Genomic DNA, 19,734 nt, shown 5'->3' with positions numbered 1-19,734 from the left:
CCAATTTAGCACACGATACCGTCTAATAAATCAATAGAGTAGGAAACTCGGCTCCAAAGCAAACATAATTTTGTTAACGAATTTGTCATATTGATGTATGTCATCCACTCCACCCTATTCCACCCTAACCAATATGTGGGATTGACCTCTTTCGAATCGGAACGCCAAAAGCACATTTCTCCAGAAATTCCACGGTCCGCACGACAAATGGAAAGCAAATAGTTTGTGGAATGACAACATATTACCCGTATTGCCAAGCGCGCGACGCTAGGCTCCACCTCAGCAACAACAGCGGCAAAACAACAACAGGGAGCTCTGCAAGCATCACTGCGCTGGAATTGGGTCGCCGATGTTTGAAAAATAAAGGGCATCCCTCACCAGTCGGTGCACACAATGAGACCCAGGCTTACCCGATCCAGGAGCCCCACCGAAATGATGTATCTGAGTTTGACACTCCCTATCTGACCCCGGCCGCCGAAGGCGCCGCCGCCGCCGGCCGTGCTGCTGGTCCGGAATCCCGTAAGGACCCAAAAGTGCGTACGTAACGAAATCCGCACAGTCACAAAAAGGGCGGGAGGTGGGCAAACAATTCATCAACCAGCGCGCGCTGATGGCTGCTCGTCTCTGTTGTCTATCGCTCAAATTCAGCCAGCCAGCGCCCCGGTATCACGACGGTGGTGGGCGACGACACACGAGAAACGTCGGCAATCCCCGGCACGAGGGTATTCCCTCGAGGGTTCAATAATTCTGCATCGTCAGTATCTCTATGCCGTGTGCTGGCTGAAGCGACGACGACGACAACGGCTTCGACCAACCGGTGTGCCCGGAGCGGAAAGGACCACTACCATCCGGTTAACTCTGTGAACCTGGGATGGGAGGTTCGGAGGCAATTTATTTATTTTACACATATTCATCATATCAAATGTGTACTGTCAGTGACAGTGCCATTTCACCGGGAAAAAGGGCGAAATGTGCCGATGTGTGGCTGGTTGATGCTGCACACAGGCAGACACAAGGGAGTGCGGAGTTTTCGGTACAAATTGGTATCGGTTTCCGAAATATGGATCTTTTCTAATCTAATGTGGAGTTTTGGTGCTGGTCGATCTCTTTCTATGAGGTGAGCTTAAAGCTGTGCCATTGGTAGCATTAGGTCAAACGATAATTATTAATGGGTTTCGGAACCCAAATTACCTCCAAGGAAACCATTTTGGTCAAAACTTCCGAATAAGTGAAAACGAACTCATATGTGTTATCTAGATCTAACATTCGGGAGGTGGGGGGTTTACAGTGTTGGGGACTTCCAGAGAAAATTATCGGACATGCTAAAGTAGTCTACAAGGCATTTTTGTGATGATTTGTCTGTATCGTACTGATATAAAAAGGTTGACACAGACGGGATTACAGAATACAGAGAATATCTCAAGTTATCGTGCGGTTCTTCTTCTGTTTGACGTATCGTCCCAACTAGGACAAAACCTGATTTTGAGCTTCAGTATTCAATTAGCACTATTGAGAGCTTCCTCTGCCAATGATGAAGTTACACGTGTATGTCTGTGTGACTAGCACGACGTCGCGCTATGCTCAAGGAAGTCAAAGGGATTTCCATTATGACAAGTTCCTAGAACAACTAGGAATTGGACCCGCCACTCTCGGCACGGTCTTCTGGAATACCCGCGCATTTACCACTGCGACTACTTGGGACTATTATCCACCAATCTATACTCTCAAATGTCTATAAAACCTCGTCCCACTCGCTTTTCTCGACTAATATGAAAATTTAATTTCAAATTCACTGGTACTTCCCACTCCGTCCAGTATTTTAAGTCGATCGACACCCACCCCACACTCTCCGGCTGAAACTGGAGCAGATAGGTGCCTATATGATAGCATGTGTTCGATTTTCTGCCTGTTGTTGGTTTGAGCCTCATGTAGCATAAGCCAGCCCTAAGGACGAAATGAAGCTCACTTCAGTCGGCGTGTGTAGCCGTCGTCGTCCTGCTCCGAGAGTGACGGAAACGGAGCACACAGGAATCCGGTGAAATGTGAATGATAAATAAACAAATAAATTTGATTAATATTTCTCCGGCTACTTCCATAAATTGTACCTACCTACATGGTGGAATGTTGGCGTGTGTGTCGGCCGGGGTGCGAGTTTTTGAGCTGCTGGTATGCGTGTATGTGTGTCTCTTTGTACGTGCGTAGGTGTGGTTCAAGCAGAGTTGTTTTTCGACATGAGAGTCACTCTGCCATTTCACCAGTTCAGGATGATGGTTTTTGAGTCTTGCGAAGATGTGAGTGAGTGGTAGGGTGGGAGAAGTTTTGTACTGTCTATCCGCCAGACACAATTTATGAATCATTTGTTTTCCACTGGAAATGTGTTTGTTTTGTGTTTGCGGTTGACTGGCAATGAAAGCTGATATTGATGTTTTTGTGGCATGTTGCTGGATAAATGCTGATCGATGGCAATCCGGAAAGTTTATGTTGTACAGAGCAGGTTGAAATTAGCGATTTTTTTAACGTGGCTACCGAAGGTAAACTTATCGTCGCTCATCAGCCCCAAGTGTTTGACGGAGCACTTCGAAGTGATAGATCAATCGCCTACACTGATCACTACTTGCTGCTCTGACTTCCGGTTGTTCACAACCACCATTTCACTTTTGTGATGAGCCAACTCCAGTTTCCTGGGTCTCATCCACTCCTCCACAACCGCGATCGAGTGGTCAGTAATCAATTCCACTTCTTCGGTCGATTCACCGTAGACCTGCAGCGTAACGTCGTCAGCAAAACCGACAATCTCTAACCCCACTGGGAACGCTAACCTCAACACCTCGTCGTACATGACATTCCATAACACCAGACACAGGATGAGACCTTGTGGGACTTCTGAGGTTATGCACTGCCGACCCACATCCGTGTCATAAACTAGTACTCGATTCGGGAAGTAACTTCTGAGAAGCTTGTACTGTTACCCGGGTATCCCAGACGTAGGAGCGCATCGGCAATAGCCGGTCAGCTGGCGCTATTGAACGCGTTCCTTACATCCAGAATCACTGCTGCACAGTAGCTGATCCTCTTTCTCTTATGCTGGAGTGCTATCTCGGCGGTTTTTGTAACCGACAGAATAGCGTCAACGGTCGACCTCCCCTTCCAGAAGCCGTACTGGCTACTAGAGACCGTGCGCACCCTCGGTATGCCAAAACATTATATTGAGGAAGATCTTTTCGAGCATCTTCCCCGCTGTGTCGATCAAGAATATTTGTTTCTATGCCGACGGATCTCCGGGTGGTTTTCCCCGCTTTTGGCAATAGAACCAGGCTCTGCGGCTTCCAAACCTCTGGGAAAACTCCCTTGGCCAGGCATTTCTGCATAGCAGACCTGAACATCTTGGGAGCCTTTGCAATAACTACTTTTAAGGCCAGGTTCTGAACTCTGTCCGGACCTGGGGCCCTTACCTACGCTAAGGGACTTTGCTATCACCGCAAGTTCCACATCGGTGACCTTCTCCTGATCACTAGCCCCAGTCCTCGGCTGTCCTACGAAAGGACGCCAAGGACTATGGCCATGACGTGGAAAAGCTCCTCGCCCCTCCAACATCCCTGGAGATTGCTCTGTAGGAGCCGTTACACCTCTCGTCTTAGCCATCACGATCCTATAAGTATCACCCCACGGATTCGCATTGGCACTCTGACAGAGACCATCGAAGCAGGCCTTTTTGCACGCCCTTATCTCGGTCTTCAGCGTGGCTTTTGCAGCGGTGAACACCACCCATCGTTCGTTTCGCTCATCCTCAGATCGTGCTCGCTGCATCCGCCGCCTAGCTCGTAGGCACAGGTTCGCAATCGCTTGAGGTCACCAGTAAGCTGGTGGTCTTCCATTGCTAGGGTGGACTTGCCTAGGCATGGTCCCATCGCACGCTCGCGAGAGCACCGCTACCAGCTCGCCGCCGTCTAAACCAAGTAGGTTTCGTTCACGGCGGAGCGCTTCCTTAAATACCCCTGCATCGCAGTATGATGCCTTCCACCTACAAGGGCTTGTTCTTGGCCTAGTCGCCTCTTCCTTTACCCGTTGCCTGCTGTTGGTGTAGTTGATACTGTAACAAACCGCCAGCTGATCGCTGTGAGTATGGCTATCGTCTACCCTCCAGTTCGAACTACTTGTTAGGCCAGGACTACAGAAAGTAGCGTCAAGAATCGACTCCGCACCGTTCCGACTAAAGATACTCTTGGTACCGACTTTAGCCAGGTCGACATCTAGTATGGCCAGTATCTCTAGCTAGATCATACCCCGCTGGTTCGTGAAACGGCTTCCCCATTCCACGACCCAGGCATTGAACGCTATTACCACTGGCCTCCGCCCTGTTAGCACAGTCGTCAAACAGTCCAGCATCTGCAGGAACTGCTCGATCGGCCACCGCGGAGGCGCATAACAGCTACAGAAGAAGACCCTGTTTGCTTAGACGACCACAAAGCCCTCATAGGCAGTAGACACCCACTCCTGGACAAGGTCGGCGCCCCATCTCCTTCAAAATTTGCTCCTGTTAGGGCCTTTCCCATGTCTTGTGTCCTGGTTCCAGACACCGGAAACAAACCTCTGGTGGCTCGTATAATGTCAGATGATATACGCCTTGATCCTCCCTACTTTAACGGACTTTTTAACGTCCACCACAGGTAGCCGAACCGAAGCTACCTGTGTCCCTGCCAGCCCTCTTCCGCTGCATAGTGGCTGCGGTGGCCACCTGGACTTCGAACTGTTGCCGCTGTGGCGTGACAAGCTCTTCCACTTTGGTGACCTCGTCTAGATTTTTCAACTTCAGAGTCGCTTCTTGTGTGAGAGCCCTCACCTCTACCCCTTCGCCAAGGACTCACTCGCAGCGACCACCTGGCGGTTCGCTACAGTATCGACTACAACAACAGCAGACAGCGGATAGAAGAAGAGGCGGCTAGGCCAAGGCCAAGCCCTCGTAGGTGGAAGACATCATACTTCGACGAAGAGGTATTTAGGGAAGCGCTCCGCCGTGAGCGAAACTTAATCGGTTTAGACGGCGACGAGCTGGTAGCGGTGCTCTCACGAGTGTGATGCGACCATGCCTAGGCGAGTCCACCCTAGAAATGGGAGGCCACCGGCTTACTGGTGGACCGACGCGATTGCGGACCTGCGCCGCGCCTGCCTACGGGCTAGGCGGCGGCGGCGGATGCAGCGAGCACGATCAGAGGAAGAGCAAAACGAACGGCGGGTGGTGTTCGCCGCTGCAACAGCCGCGCTCAAGACCGAGATAAGAGCAAGCAAAAAGGCCTGCTTCGAGGGTCTCTGTCAGAGTGCCAATACGAACCCGTGGGGTGACGCCTACAGGATCGTTATGGCCAAGACGAGAGGTGTGATGGCTCCTACAGAGCAATCTCCAGAGATGTTGGAGGGGATCATTGGAGGACTTTTTCCGCGTCATGATCCTAGTTCTTGGCCTCCTTTCGTAGGACAGCTGGGGACTGGGGCTGGCGATTAGGAGAGGGTCACCGATGTGGAACTTGCGGGGATAGCTAAGTCCCTTAGCGTAGGTAAGGCCCCAGGTCCGGACGGAATTCCGAACCTGGCCTTAAAAATAGCTATTGCAGAGGCACCCGAGATGTTCAGGTCTGCTATGCAGAAATGCCTGGACGAGGGAGTTTTCCCAGAAGCTTGAAAGAGGCAGAGCCTGGTACTATTGCCCAAGGCGGGGAAACCACCCGGAGACCCGTCGGCATATAGACCAATATGCTTGATTGACACGGCGGTGAAGGTGCTCGAAGAGATCATCCTCAATAGAATGTTGCGGTTCACTGAGGGCGTAAATGGTCTTTCGAGCAACCAGTATGGCTTCCGGACGGGGAGGTCTACCGTAGACGCTATCTTGTCGGTTACAAAAACCACCGAGAAAGCACTTGAGCCCAAGAGGAGGGGAATTCGCTTCTGCGGGGTAGTGACTCTGGATGTAAGGAATGCATTTAATAGCGCCAGTTGGGCTGCTATTGCCGATGCGCTCCTGCGTCTGGGGATACCGGAGTACTTGTACAAGATTCTCGGAAGCTACTTTCAGAATCGCGTACTAGTTTACGACACGGAGGTGGGTCGGAAGTGCTTTCTCATAATCTCAGGAGTCCCGCAAGGTTCCATCCTGGGTCCGGTGTTATGGAATGTCATGTACGACGAGGTGTTGAGGTTAGAGTACCCAGTGGGAGTGGTGATTGTCCGATTTGCCGACGATATTACGCTCGAAGTCTACGGTGAAACGATCGATGAGGTAAAGTTGACTGCCAACCACTCGATCAAGGTTGTGGATGCGGTCCAGGAAACTGGAGCTGGCTCACCACAAGACAGAGGTGACGGTTGTTAACAACATGCAATCGGCGCAGCAGACGGAAATCAGTGTAGGAGAGTGCACTACCCAAGCAACACACATGTTATATAAAAGTTACGACAGCGCAAGTTTTGGTTGTATAGAAGTTTATTTTACGTTTTTTCAACGCATTGTTAGAATTACGTAAAATAAACTTCTATACAACCAAAACTTGCGCTGTCGTAACTCTATTATAACATGTGTGTTGCTTGGGTATCATGTCTAAGCGCTCTGTCAAACACTTGGGCGTGATAATCGACGATAAGCTTACCTTTGGTAGCCACGTCGATTATGCCTGTAAAAGAGCCTCGACAGCTATTGCGTAGCTGTCCCGGATGATGTCCAATAGCTCTGCGGTGTACGCCAGTAAGGGGCTGTCCATAAACCACGTGGTCATTTTTTTGGACTTTTCAAACCACCCCCCCCCCCCCCCCCCGCGTGGTCATTAGTCCATACAATTTTTTTTATTTGTTCATACAAAATGGTCATTGGCCGAACCCCCCCCCCCCCCCCCCCCCTTCATGACCACGTGGTTTATGGACAGCCCCTAAGCGCAAGCTTCTGGCTAGTGTTGCTACGTCCATACTTAGATATGGCGGCCCGGCGTGGGGCACCGCGTTAAGTACTGAATGCTACCGACGGAAGCTGGAAAGTACTTACAGGCTTATGTGCCTGCGGGTTGCGAGCGCGTACCGTACCGTGTCACACGACGCTCTCTGCGTCATTACTAGTATGGTGCCTATCAGCATTCTTATCAGTGAGGACATGGAGTGCTTCGAAATGCGCGGCACAAGAGGCATACGCAGGACTGCCAGGATGGGCTCTATGGTCGAATGGCAGCGCGCGTGGGACAGTTCCACCAAAGGAAGGTGGACCCATAGGTTGATACCGAGGGTAGATAGTTGGATTAATAGGCGCCATGGGGAAGTTACATTCCACCTGACACAGGTCCTTACAGGTCATGGTTGCTTCCGACAGTATCTACACCGTTTCGGGCATGTGGATTCTTCCGAATGCCCAGTGTGCAATGGTTTAGAGGAAACGGCGGAACACGTTTTGTTCGTGTGCCCGCGTTTTCGCACAATGCGTGACCGCATACTTGCCACATGCGGGGAGGACACAACTCCGGACAATTTGGTCCAGAGGATGTGTAGGGATGAGTTTGGCTGGAAGGCCGTTTCAACGGCTATTACCCATATCGTCTGGGAGCTACAAAGGAGGTGGCGCGTGGACTCGGAGAATGGCTAGTCCAGATGCAGTACAAGAGGTGGTCCAGGGGTTCGAAGTCGGCTTCGTAGGTCATACCGGTACCCTGCGGTCGAGATCGACCCTTACAGCGATTAAGTGGCCGCGGAGAGGAAGTCCCGGTAGCGGTGCTGTCGTGGCGTCGGTCTACTGGGTTGGATCCGAGCCCGTGGTTGGAAAGGGGTCCCCGGCAAGGGTCGGGGTAGGTGAGACCCTGCTGTCTGCAACCTACGGATGCATCTGATTATTATTGCATCTGATAGGGCCTGAAGGGTAGTGATACCCTTCCTTACGGGCAGGTCATATCGGGTTGCATGTGGGCATCAGTTCTTGATGTCCGCTCAGCAGTAGGGCGCATGCGGGGTTGACCCTACCCGCCTTCCGATGACGTGGGAGGGTGTGGTGAGGACCACTCGGGAAACTGGCTAAGCGCCAGCATGTTACCGTGATGGACTCTCCAAAGCGAGTCATCGATGTTCGTTGCTGCAGGCTACGCAGCTAACCTTGAGGGTGCAATATGCACTAGCCCCTCTTTGAAGCAATACCTTCTTGGTGGTTCCGGAGAGACGTAGGGTTTGGCGACCATAGGAATGTGTTTTAGTGGGTCGAGGGGAGAGTAGTCCTGGCTTCTACTATTGTAGTAGATGACGGCCTCAGCCCCACACTATCCTAACCTTCCTGTTACGGTGTCTGTTTGCAGATTATCCCCCTATGGTTTAGAAGGAAAAAAAAGGACCTCTTCCGCCAAACTTTTTTTAGGCGATGCCCTTGCGTTTCTTGTCGCACTTCAGCTCCAGGATCATCTCGCCCGCACGAATACGTCTGATATTGTGCACGTCGACTCCCATATCCACAAGCTTGGCGTCACTTCGCATCGTCTTCAAGACGTCCGAGTACATGGACTGTACGGTCTTGATGATGAGCACGCTACCTTTCTCATCCATGGCACCTAGTCTTGTACGCCTTCTCGGTTTGACGTCCCTGTTCTTCGGCTTTTTCTTCTTCCGCTCGACTTTTGTCCGTGGGAGAAGGGGGATGGGGGGGGGGGTGTTTGTCCTCCCATTGGTTCATCCAGTGGTTAATGAGGGTTTAACAATGGTCGCAACCCCCTGTTCCGTTCCATCCGGAACGGGCCAGCCTTTTCAGGCCCACCCTTCACAGGTTTCCGGGACGCCTAGCTGGGGTCCGACTTGCCGGCAGTACTGCCGACCTTCAGGATTAGCATCTTCCTAGCCTAGCGGTCACCGCTAGACAGCTCCTCACCTGACGGCTGCCTCACCCGCTTCTGCGAGTGCTTATCACGAGCAGTCGCATACGCCACACTTTTTGGACTTCCTGCGAAAGCGAAGGCCTCCTCCGTCTGAGTAGACTTCGTAACCTTTACTTCCACCAGTACCGCCGCTGCTGCAGTTTTCACGAGTCTCACGTGACCCTGCTTGGCATTGTCCATCGACTTACGAAGTCGCAACAGGGCCATTTTCAGGTCCTTACTAATGTTGGACTTCTTGAACGCAAAGCCGATGATCTTGCCAAGCTGCTGCACAGCCACCTCGGTTACGGGCAGTCCTTCTCTCTTTTGGTTGATGGCCCTTATCAACCACGTTCCGCCCAGTGTCTCCACCGGCTGGCGTGCTAGGGAATGGATCGGAGCTCCCACGCTCCTACCACCTCGCTTCTCCTTAACGGAGACTTCGCACCGCTGTATGCCAGAATGGACGCTGTTTGAGCGACATCATCTTGCTGAACAGACGCCTAGGACGTATCTTCTCAATCTAGCTGTAGGCAGAAAGACAACAGTACGTAGGCTGCACTACCAGCTTAGCACACAACTCTTAGCTGGCGGTCTATGTCATCGATTGACCCATGAAAGTATGAGGTAGGAATGTGTGAGGACCAGAGTTGTGTTGGACGCTTCTTGTCGATTTGCCATGTTGCAGCCATCCAGACTGTTGGAACGTTCCACTAATACCGACGGGACTTCTGCCCCATCCAGAAACAGTTTGACCGAAGTACTCCAGACGCCAAGGGCTGAAAGTCTCTATAATATAGCCAAATCAATCAAATACTGCAATTTTCAAAATTGAGTCCTGTCGGCTGTGGAATCCCTTCCTTTCCACTGGGCCCATAACTTTATGAATGATGTGGTGTAACTGCCATGTAATGTATTTAATATAGCACACCGCAATCCATTTGAACTCCGAATTGAACAAACTCCAAGAACATGGAGTTTTCAGCCAAGTGAACGCCAAGTTTTCTTACAATATAGATGTTTTTGTAAATAAAATCGACTTACATTCTGAAGCTCTTAAACAACTCAGACTCCGTTTCAGCTGAGGCGCCTCACCTAAAAGAATAAGACTTCATGTTATCGATTCACCTTACCTAGTAAACCAGGTATGTCGAACAAACATAAATGAAGTTGAAACAACATTTTTTATGGGTTATTTCCTTTGTTCAGGAAACCGTATCGTTATCCACTAACTGACAAAGCACACACCACGTTACGTGATTGAATCGGTCCCAATGGAACACCAGAGGAGAAACTTCATCGTCATCGCCAAGGTGTGTGCCTCATGGATGAGAACGATGGAACCACAATCGACTGGGTCACAACCAACAAGTGCCACTCCGGTCACCACCTCCAGCACCACACAAAAGTCAGTCAGTGCGCGGGAAAGTTGATGGCCCGTGTGTGTTGTGGTGGCATGTGTGTTCGGCAATGGATGAGAACCGCCAACCTACATGGCAACCGTTGCCGTCATCGCCACCGTCGCCACCATCGTCCTTCGCCATTGTATACATGTTAGGTCCTACGCACTTTTCTTTTTCATTAGCTCCGGAATTGACGCAGCTTAGGCGGAATGGTTGGACAAAAGCCCACGACGACGACTGCCACCACCGCACCGAACCGCACCGAAATCATCGGAGTGGTCCTTTAATCATCTAAATTAAATGGCTTAGTCTCCCGCACTTGAACTTTGATGTTTGCGAACTTCTGCGAACCGACAACAACATCGTCGTCGTCGTCACCACTCTGAGGCTGCTACGGAGGGGACGTTGTAACTCGGTCTGTGCGCATCAGTCATCAAGTCTCGGTCTCGGTCGGTCGGTAGGTCAGTCGGCTCGGCTAGAGCCTGACGGAATTGATTTGGCACTGGGAGTGTGGGATGGGGACCACTACTGCTTTACGGAAATTAATTGACGAGCTCCGGATCCCGCGGCATGGGGTTCCTTGGTGTTTTGCTTCCGAAGAAAATTGATTACCTCTAATTGAACTGGAAGACCGGCCGCCGGAGAGCGTTAGTTTTTGTTGCGGTTTCTTTTTGGGTGGAACACAAACCAGCCGATGCGATGGAATGGCCGATAAATTCGTCATCAATGAGCTGACATCAATCAATGTCCTGGGTCGATGGCTCTGTGTGGGACTGTCCTTGGGACTTTTTGGAGCATTAATATGCTTTTAACAGCTTTTAACAAGGAAAATTGGGACAATGTTAAAGGTTCGGGATCATTTGCTTTAAATTTGGAATACAAATTAGACTCTACAAATTGTTGTTCCTCTCAAAAACAAATCAAATTGAATTTACTAGAGAAATAAAAACTTTATTTGTTGAAATAAACCAATTGCAACGTAACCACAACCTCATCCGCAGTTCCCGGAGAAACAAAAATGAGGATTTTAGTATCGCGTAAAATATTTAAATCAACTGCCGCCAACATGCAGTCAGTAACAGAATTGAAAGAACGCGCAAACTGCTGGCACGTATCGAGTTGGTTCCACGTGAACATACCTACCATACCATTGTTCGTATGCGGCAGTATCCTTTATGGAAGAAAAAAAAAAGAAATCGGCAATCGGTTTTTCGTGGTGTCACTTTCCGGAATGCGGCTATTTACGACCTGTACGCAATTTCTCGATTTGCGTCATTTGTGACCTTCGATCGGGATGGGAGGCATGTACCACACCGGTGGAAAATCAGGTTTCGATGTTTATGCATCAGGAAAAGCTATGTTTCGAGACGTATTTTTACGTTCTATATACTTGTAGATAAATGAGTATTTGTACAGTAACGTTGAAAACAGTTGAAGTTAACGTTGGAGTTGTTTCTTGCTATCGTAGAAATTTGGGATAAGTACAATGGCACACACACGCACTGTCTCTGAGCAAAACTATATACATTCAATTTTATCCTTCGAGAATCCAACCGTAGCACAAAGCTCTGCCACCGTTCAAAATATTATAGCAATAAATTGTAGGCCGCCTTGAAGTCAACCTGGTACTCACGGAATTTTTGAAGGGTTTGCCGCACGATGAAGATCTGGTCCGTTGTCGAGCGGCCATCAACGAAACCGGCTTCATAACTTTCCCAAACGCATTCACTTTGGGGGAAAGAATTCCGTTATCTTTCACCCAAAGTGGATGCGTTTGGGGAAAGTTATTAAGGATCTTGGATTGCACTTTGTAGGAGGCACTCATAATTGCGACCGCTCGTAAGTTCTCGCGTTCAGCTTGTTACCTTTCATACCTTTCCGGTCCCATCTTGATGACTTCCGCCCCGATACCATTCTTATCTGCTGACTTATTTTTCTCGAGCTGCTTGATAGCATACTTAATATCCCACAACGTGGGAATTGGCTCTTCGTTCCTTCCGGTACCTTGGCACCCATGTCCGCACTATTCAGGTGATCGATGTAGTGCTGCGATAAAACAGTGCGATTATAGCATAAAACGCGAGCCAAAAAGCTAGATTTTTATAGCAAAAAGCCTCCCACGATACAGTAGCTCGCAAAAATTTCGCGACATATGCAGTAAGTAGGAAATAGCTAGAACCAGACAAAACAATATTTAAGATGTTATAATGTCCACAGCCGCAACGGGCGCTATCTCGAAAACCATGTACCTAGACTATCCGATGTAGAGCATTACTATACATGTACAAGAGAACGTAACCTCTGTAAGCAATAGGGTAAGTCAGAAATCATGAACTGCAAATTAATTTTTCAAAATTTTAGAATCCTTGAAAAAGGTAATATATATTACCGAAACCGTCGGATGACGAGAGAATATCGTTCTCGCTGCTCTTTAAGACTGCAAAGGCCGAGAATATCACGTTTCCCAGCTGCTTTCACCTTTCGATCACTTCACGTCCGTCCATCAAGATAGATACTCCCGTTCTTATTCCTGCTTTGGGGCTATCCATTGATTACATAAGGGTTTATGGGGGAGGAAAGGTTTGAGAAATCTTACGCGCCATACAAAAATATTTGGTTTTTCATACAACAAATCTTACAAAGGAGGGTGGAGGCGGAAAAATCTTGAAAATTCGCTTACGTAATAAATTGACAGCCCCTTTCGACTCACAGCACGAAGCCTTTGCAGGATTCGATGAGCTTCTGGTAGAATTTCCGTGTTTCTTGTGAAAGCAAGAGTAAATCCATTTGTTCGCATACCGCGAAAAAGCCAGGTCTGCTGTTTCCGAGTTCTTTTATATAGTTCCACGTTCTGTCGAGACCCATGCTGCAGCATTACCGTCCTCGTGGCGTTCTTCTGTTCCAAAATCTTTTTACACTCTCTTCAGGTCATCAAGACGTTCCAGATTGATTACGCTGTAGTTCCGATGACTTACAAGCATAATCAATCTGGAACGTCTTGAAAGCCCATGAAACCGAGAAGCTCAGCTGAAAGCCTTCGAAGCGCCGTAAAAGCCCCCTGAAACGTGTTGAACCGTGACATACACTGAAACCCCATGAAACGCTTCAGAATCCCTCCTAGAACCCTCTAAAAACTCCTGAAGCAAACGCACTGAAACGCTTTTTAAGGCAGCTTGTTAAGGGAAAACCTTTAGAGCTCACCTGAGTGCTTGTGAACGCTCTGAAGCGTATCTTAACATCGTGAAATGCGATGAAAAGCCTTGGAATGCATTGAGGCCCCCTGAAACTTCGTCGGCTTTTCGGGCCCGTATGAAGTTGATCACCAATACAGTGGTTTTTCGATATAAACGAAACCGTGAATTTGGTGAAACGAGAAAAATAATGTATTTTTTTTTTATTTAAAATCGTTCAGCTGCAAAATATATGAGTCGTAGTTCACATTTTTTTAACAGCTTTGGTGGACTGGCCCATGCTGTATTGGTTTTATATTGATTTCGGAATGTTTTAGAACAAGTGTGATAAAAATTAAACGAAAATCGTGATAAAATCAAATAGAAAACCGTGAATTTGGGCGAGTAGTGATGAAAACGACTAGTGATAAAACCGAAACACCACTGTATTAACTTCTTTTCCCGATCAGCCTAGATAGCTGTGTAGTGTCGGTAGCGGTTAGTTCAACTGGCTAAGAATAGCACTACGGACCGCCTGTTCAAGTGGTAGGAGTCCACTAATCAGGTGACCCCTTATTCAAGGTGTTATGCGGCTTTACGCTTACCGTGCCTAGGAATAAATGGTTAGGGGGGGTCTTATAAAAATCTAATCGCAAACGGAGCCTGTGGAGTACCAGGGCACCCTCCACAGTATTTGCCCTTACTGTGCTAACCGGAGCAATAGCGCGGCGGACCTTGTGTTTCTCCGAGACAATCAGCTGCCCTCTTCAATCTCATACTTGAGGCTGAATAAGGGCGGGATTATGAAGATATTATTAATTAGTTTAAATTTTCACCTATATAATTTCGCATTATGCGATTTACACAGTGTATTCTGTGTATCCTCGCCTTTGGCGTTTTCCAATCGATACCGATTTGGTTTTATTGTTGCTGTTCTTTGTTGTGCTGCTGTTGCGAAGAGTTTAATCTTACCTAGTTTGGGTAGTGGCTACGGTTAGGATAGCTCAGATCAATCTTCAGCACAAAAGAACAGCAACGATCAATCTTTGTAGACTTATGCAAAATGGTACAGCCCAGGTGGCGTTAGTCCAAGAACCTTACTTTTGAATCCGGTGTTTGCTACTTTCAGTAAAAATGAAATGGCAAACTCACGTGTTATGCCTCGAGCATGTGTGCTTGTCAACAACGCAATCGTTGCTACACTCATCTCTGAACTAACTACTAGAGATGTATGTGCTATCACAATCGATGTATCTGTTGGAAACCTCAACAGGAAATACGTTTATTGTTCGGTTTATTTACCGCATGCTGAACCATCCCCTACGGATGCTTTCACGCAAGTCATTGCATATTGCACTTCAAAAGGCCTTCTGCTAATTGTTGGTAGTGATGCTAATGCTCACCATATAATCTGGGGCAGCTCAGACATCAATTTGAGAGGCTCCAGTTTGATGGAATACTTAAGTAGTACAGATCTTGCATTACTTAACATAGGCAACCGCCCAACCTTCATGGTATCTGGTAGAGAGGAAGTGTTAGACATAACGCTTTGCTCTAGCAGAATCAGTCACGAGCTGACCAATTGGCATGTGTCAAATGAAGAATCTTTATCTGACCATCGCTACATCTTGTTTGAACATGTGAATGTTACTTCGCAAGCTTTGCGGAATCCCCGGTCAACCAATTGGGATCTCTTTACCGATTTGATTGCAGCCAAATTTCATGGATACTCACTATCAATTTACACTCCAAGTAATTTAGATAGTGCCGTTGATACTACAACGGCCTTCATCACGGAAGCTTTTGAAGAAGTTTGCCCTCTGCGGCCTGTGAAAACCACAAGAGGAACCTCTTGGTGGAACTTTGATCTGGCGAAGCTCAGGAAACAATGTAGAAAGAGTTGGAATAAACGACGTTCGGCTGGATCGGAGGCTTTCAAATCGGCTCGCAAGACCTACCAGAAAGCTATTCTGTCTGCTGAACGATCCGGCAGGCCTTTGTACAAATGTTTCCAGTCTGAGTGAAGCCAGTCGATTGAACAAAATCCTTGCAAAATCTAAGGATTCTCAAGCGAACGAACTTCGTTTGCCAAATGGTGATTTCACTTCCTCTGATGAGGAAGTTCTGGAATGCTTATTCAGCACACAATTCCCTGGATGTGTGGATATTACATCTTCGGATGAACCTGATGTCTTTTCTTGTAGTTACGATTCCTTGGCTTCGGCTCGGAGTATCATAACTTTAGAATCGATTGAATGGGCACTTAATAGCTTTGCTCCATCAAATCTTCTGGGGCAGATGGGATTTATCCTATTTTGCTTCAGAAGGGATTTGATTATTTCAAACATGTTTTGAAAAAAATACTTGTTTGCTGTTTTGCTACAGGGTATATTCTCAAATCCTGGCGGGATATTACTGTGAAGTTTATTCCGAAAGTGGGCCGTGCGTCGTATGAAGAAGCAAAGAGTTTCAGACCTATCAGTTTGACCTCTTTTCTTCTGAAATGCTTAGAACGCATTGTGGATCATCACATCCGTGATGTTCATCTGGCCAACGTGCCTCTTCATGTGAACCAACATGCTTACCAATCTAGACAGTCCACTGTGACTCTTTTACACAAAGTTGTTTACGATATCAAGAAGGCATTCGCTCAAAAGAAATCCTGCTTGGATGTTTTCTTGGATATCGAGGGTGCCTTTGACATCGTGCCTTTCGATGCCATATTGGAAGCCGCACGGGGTCATCGCATATCACCTATGATTTCCAATTGGATTCACCAAATGCACAAAAACCGACAGCTCTTCTCGACATTGTGTCAAGCGGCGATTAGGAAATTGAGTGTTTGTGGATGCCCCCTAGGGGGAGTTATATCACCATATTTGTGGAATCTCGTAGCAGATACGCTATTGAGGCAACTCAATAATAGCGGTTTTCCTACTTATGGTTTTGCCGACGACTACCTAACATTGTTAGTCGGTATGTGCATCAGCACCCTTTTCGACCTGATGCAAAACGCTCTTCAGGTAGTTGATGGTTGGTGTCGCCAATATGGCCTTTCGGTAAATCCGAGTAAAGCATCTATTGTTGTTTTCACGGAAAAGCGAAATCGTAATGGTGCTCGACCTTTACGTCTCTTTGATTCTGAAATCAATGTGACTGAACAGGTAAAGTACGTTGGAGTCATCCTTGATTCCAAGCTTTCCTGGGCGCCTCATGTTGAGTTCAGAATCAAGAAAGCTTGTATGGCCTTCGGGCAATGCCGGCGAACCTTTGGTACAACCTGGGGTCTTAAACCCAAGTATATCAAATGGATTTACACAACTGTTGTTCGGCCAATATTGGCTTAGGGATATCTTGTGTGGTGGCAAAAGGGCGAAGTGAGAACGGTCCAATCAAAATTGTTCCATCTCTAAAGGATGTGCTTAATGGCGATGTCTGGAGCGTTCTCTTCAACTCCTACGGCAGCGCTCGAAGTGCTCTTTGACGTTGCCCCACTACACATTCATCTCAAACAAGAAGCACTTACCGTCTATGGGTACTCGGTTTACTAGAGGAAACTCCTGTGAACCGCAGTTCAACACACACCTCGTTGTTTCCACGTTTGGTGAATTGGGACAAAGTTGTTCTTGCTCCAAGTGATCTTACAATTGCTTGTAATTTTCCATATAGGACATTTTCCACGAATTTCCCTTCCGGGAAGGGTGGACATCTGGTTATCTGGAGAGAAGTATTTCAGACGGCATCGTATGTTACACTGATGACTCCCTTCTCGAAGGTCGAGCAGGTGCTGGTGTTTATTCTCGTGAGCTAAAGCTGCATCAGTCTTACTCAATTGGTAGACACTGCACCGTTTTTCAGGCCGAAATCTTTGCTCTTATGTGCGGAGTGCAATCAGCACTTCAGCAGCACGTAGTGGGCAAAACAATATACTTCTGTTCAGATAGCCAGGCTGCTATTAAAGCACTTGCTTCGGCCAACTCCAGGTCGAAGATAGTTATCGCTTGTCGAACTCAAATCGAGTAGCTGAATTCAGAAAACGCTGTTCACCTTGTATGGGTACCTGGCCATTCTTCCATCGCTGGAAATGAATTGGCTGATGAGTTAGCTCGCACTGGAGCATCACATGACTTCATTGGCCCTGAGTCAGCTATTCCGGTATCCAAGTGTTGGGTAAAGCTTCAGATTGACACCTGGGTTGCCACTCATCACAAACAATACTGTAATAGTTTGGAGTCATGTCGTCAAACCTAATTGTATTGTACTGAGCCATCTCTAGGGGCGGCAAACTATCTAACAAATATGTCAAAGCATTGACTGGCCACTGCCGACTCAGTTATTACATGGCGAATATTCAGCAAGCTGATTCATTTACCTGTGATAGCTGTAAATCCGATTATGGAACTTCCTGTCATTTAATATGTAACTGTCCAGTTTTTGCGCAATTGCGTTTCCGAGTACTCGGAAAACACTTATTAAGTGAAACTGACCTCAGAAACCTGAATCTTCAGGTTATTCTGTTGTTCTTGACCCGCTGTGGTAAAGAGCTATAGACTCTATTTACGTTATGCGTTATCACAGTGCCCTTCTCAGGGTGCTGTTTGAACCCATTGTGGTACGTTTATGCGTTATTACAGTGTCCTTTTCAGGACGCTATGTGAACCCATTGTGGTACGCTTTTGCGAGTATGACGATCCTATTCCCTTACCTGTCCTTTCCCATGTCCTATCCCTTCCGAAGGAAAAACCCACATTTTGTGAGTTTGTCGGGAGTGGGATTCGATCCCAGGTCCTCGGCGTGATAGTTAAGTGTTCTAACCATCACACCAGGTCCGCTCCACTGCCTATCCTTTTTCCTATACCCAAGCAACACGACTTGTTGCTAATCCAGTAACAGCAACCTTAGTGCAATTTATTCACTGTCCGTATTACGGGTGACAGAACACAATTGCTTCTTCTTTGAAACCCAAAAAGCGCAGATTCTGAATTCTTATGCAACATAAACGAGGAGGAATGACAAAAAAATTGGGAAAAGATTTTGTACAGACTCGAACCATGGACACCAGGAGTATTATCCACTCACCTTACATACTACACCAAAAGCTCTGTGAGAGAATCGATGCTCAACACACCATAAAAGCTACTGAAGTTACTTGTTACTTTATTGCACCTTCTTTGTCACAAGTTAGAGAACTGTCAAAATGAAAAGACGCTCAAGTTTTCGGTAACGCATATGGTACCTAATCTGAACACATCTGAAACAAACCAGAGTTAGATGTTTCAGGCATGTTACATAACACTTTTAATGTAAGCTGACTGTATTATTACTTGCGAGCAATATGTAAGCTCCGCCTCCACAGATCGATGTCAAACACGTGGTAATTTGTGATTTCTATGAAACGAAGCCGCAACTTTACGGATTTCGGAGTTTAAATGCAACTCAACTGACAAGATGGAAGTTTCGTGTGCTTCTAGTGCAACTCCTTTAGACCAAAGCATAGAAAACCACAATCTACATGATGTTGCAGGTGCTGCTTGGGTAGGCTCGTGTTCATGGCGATGGCACAAATTTCCCAAATGGAGGAGAACGTGCCTCTGGAGCCGACCTACTGATACCTGATACCTGATACCATGAAACGCTTCAGAATCCCTCCTAGAACCCTCTGAAACCTCCTCAAGCAAACGCACTGAAACGCTTTTTAAGGCAGCTTGTTAAGGAAAAACCTTTAGAGCTCACCTGAGTGCTTGTGAACGCTCCGAAGCTCATTCTAACACCGTGAAATGCGATGAAAAGCCTTTGAGGCCCCGATGAATGCATTGAGGCCCCCTGAAGCTCTCGTGAAGCTCATCTGAGAGTCTACATAGCCTCCTCCAAAACTTCCTGATACGCTTTGAAACGCTTTGAATGGTCTCTGAAATGCCTTTGATCAACTCCTAGCCGCTCACTGAAACTCTTTTGAAAGCCATCTGAAACCCCGCAACACCCACGCCCCAATCAATCTCCTAGTTACTTGCCCTCCTTAAACTTCTTTGCAGCCTTGAAATCCGTCCAGCTGTATACATCACTCATCAAACCAAACCATTCAATGAAAGAAAGTGCATATCGAAGTTTACGGAATAAGCGTCGTCGTAGTTTTTCAAGATCGTTGAAGTCTTTTGTTTGTATCGCAAGCCCAATGCACAGGGATAAGCGATCGACCGGTCAGACTAAGGCCTGACTGTCCTCTGCTGTATGTAGGAGTCGTCTCCACTCAGTTCGGTCCATGACTGTGCATCTCCAGTTCCGCACTCTGCGAAGGGT

General features: G+C 47.5%; 1 long non-coding RNA gene across 1 annotated transcript in view; it reads left to right on the top strand.

The window, feature by feature from the left end:
• LOC134285204 (uncharacterized) overlaps positions 1-19,734 on the top strand; it is a 476,414-nt gene that overhangs the window by 277,573 nt on the left and 179,107 nt on the right. The window lies entirely within an intron of this gene.

The sequence above is a fragment of the Aedes albopictus genome, chromosome 1 (assembly GCF_035046485.1).
Source record: "Aedes albopictus strain Foshan chromosome 1, AalbF5, whole genome shotgun sequence".
NCBI lineage: Eukaryota > Metazoa > Arthropoda > Insecta > Diptera > Culicidae > Aedes > Aedes albopictus.
Note: the sequence above shows the minus strand (reverse complement) of the source record. Positions and strands in the feature narration are given on the sequence as shown.